A 2,260-nucleotide genomic window follows, 5' to 3' on the forward strand; every position below is an offset into this window, starting at 1 on the left:
TATGCTTCTCTGATTCCTCGTGAGCATCAGCCAGCCCCTCTACCCCAGCATCTGCACCTGAGGTCCCTGGTCACTGAGGTTTAAACAGAGCCTGCCCAAGTTGGTGACATGATGACAGGATTAAATCCTGGTGGCCCCTGCCCAGGACTGGCCATTTGGAGGCCCAGGCTGCCCTGGGATCTGGCAGAGCAGAGCCACTGCCCTGCACTCCCGGCGGTGAGGCACAGCACACCATCTCTGAGTGGTCTGCACAAGCCCCTGGTGCAGTGCGTTCAGTGAGGATCTGGCTTTAACCTGGGACAGTTGGCCTCCCAGGGCCACAGACAGCTGCTGGACAAGCCCATGCTGGAGGCCTGTGGGGCCAGAGCCCAGACTCCAGAGTGGGCGGGGGCAAGAGAGGAGGACAGAGAAGCACGAAGCCTGGAGGATGCTCCAGGGAGTTCCGCCCTCTCCTGGGTGTCCTAAGGTCTGATGCGGGGGGGTGGGGGCGGTGCCTTGCCATGGCCCCAACTCCAGAGGCCTGGAGGGAGGGCACTAGGATGCAAAACTGGAAATGAGCGGGCTGTCCAGTGGTTTCCCCAAAACATCAGCCTGGGGTGGGGAAGGGGGTGTAGGAGGAGACAGAGCAGGAAGATGCTTCCCCCAAACAAAAAGGCACATCAGACTGAAGCCAGAGGCTCCTCTTGACATGGGTGTGAAAACCCAACCTCACCAGCATGGCTGCGAGCTGGCCGCCTCCCAGCCCCTTCCTTCCACAGTACCTAGCAGTTTCCATGCTCCAAGGGCTCTGGAGGCAAGGAATCAAAAATGCATGAAGCAAAGGCGAACATTGATTTGCTCCGTTTACAGGTTGGTGATCTCACATCTGAAAAAGTAAACAACTGGACATTTTCCGAGATAAGTCAAATAAGTCCTCCCAAATAAGTCGTGGAATGTTTTCAAGCCGAACAAGATAGGCAAGTCATTCACTAAGTGTCTTCATGATAATAAAGTAGCCTCTTGTTTTTTAAAAATAGCTGCACATACACATCCTGGCATGTTGTGAGTGATGCACATGGGTGTGGATCCCGTCCATGTGCCCGCCTCATACTCGTCAGACCTTCCAGGCACCACCTCCTTCCTCATCTGGACAACAGAGGCCCATGGTGCCAGGTTTTTCAGTCCCACACAGTGTACAGAGCCAGCCCAGTATTGTGGGGCCAATGGCAGGAACGTGCTTTGTTTCCTTTTAGGGTGCTTTCTTGGAAGTATATGTTAATAAGCAATTGAAAATCTGCATTGCAGCTTAAGTTGAAGGGTGGTGGAGAGGGTTGGATCAACATCAATTAGAAAATAGTGGTATTAAGCCAATTCTTACTCCTTAGCATGCACCCCCTCTATTCTCAGGATAATTCAGCCTGCTCCCCCTTCACCTCCTCGGGTTGTATCACTAAGCTCTATCTTAGGTGAGTTACTGGGAGGCCTTGCCTTGATTCTGGGGTGGGATTTGAGAGGTTGCATGTGGAGTTGGGGCCTGTTTCTCCTGCCCACGTTGAGGAGTAAATGGTCTCCAGAGAAGTAATTGGAGTGGTTGAAGGGCAGCTTTGCTGATCCAAAGAACTCATGGTAACAAACACCCATGAAGACAGGGGCCCTGGTGGAAGGAAAGTTCTTAAAGAAGCTAGGCTTTTCAGACGACAAAGTTCTGGGACTGCTAGAGGAGTTAGGGAAGGACTTCACTCGAAACGTCCCCAAAGGTTTGCCTGCCGCTTTTACCCCTCTTCACACAGAACAGCCACACATTCCCCAGCCAAGCCCTGAAATCAGGTCTCAAAACTTCATTTTTAAGCTGAGGTGCAGGTGACATGTAAAGGTATACAACATAACGGTACTGCATTTGTACGTACTGTGAAATGATCACAGAAAGTCTAGTTGATGTCGTTACTGTACATAGTTACTGAATGTTTTTTCTTGTGATAGTTACTCTTAGCAACTTTCAACCAAATGGTAGTGTTGCTAACTGTAGTCACCCCAGGACTTTGTTTTATAACTAGAAATCTGTACCTTTTGATCTACTTTGCCCACCCCCTACACCTTGCCTGTGGAAACCACCAGTCTGGTCTCTGTTTTTATGAGTTCGCTTTTCTAGCTTCCGCATGTAAGTATGTGACTTTTTCTGTCTGGCCTAACTCACTTAGCATAACACCCTCTAGGGCCATCCATGTTGCCTCAGGCAGCAAGGTTTTATTCTTTTTAATGGCTGAGTAATATTTCATTGCAT

Source organism: Sus scrofa, chromosome 17 (genome assembly GCF_000003025.6).
Source record: "Sus scrofa isolate TJ Tabasco breed Duroc chromosome 17, Sscrofa11.1, whole genome shotgun sequence".
Lineage (NCBI taxonomy): Eukaryota > Metazoa > Chordata > Mammalia > Artiodactyla > Suidae > Sus > Sus scrofa.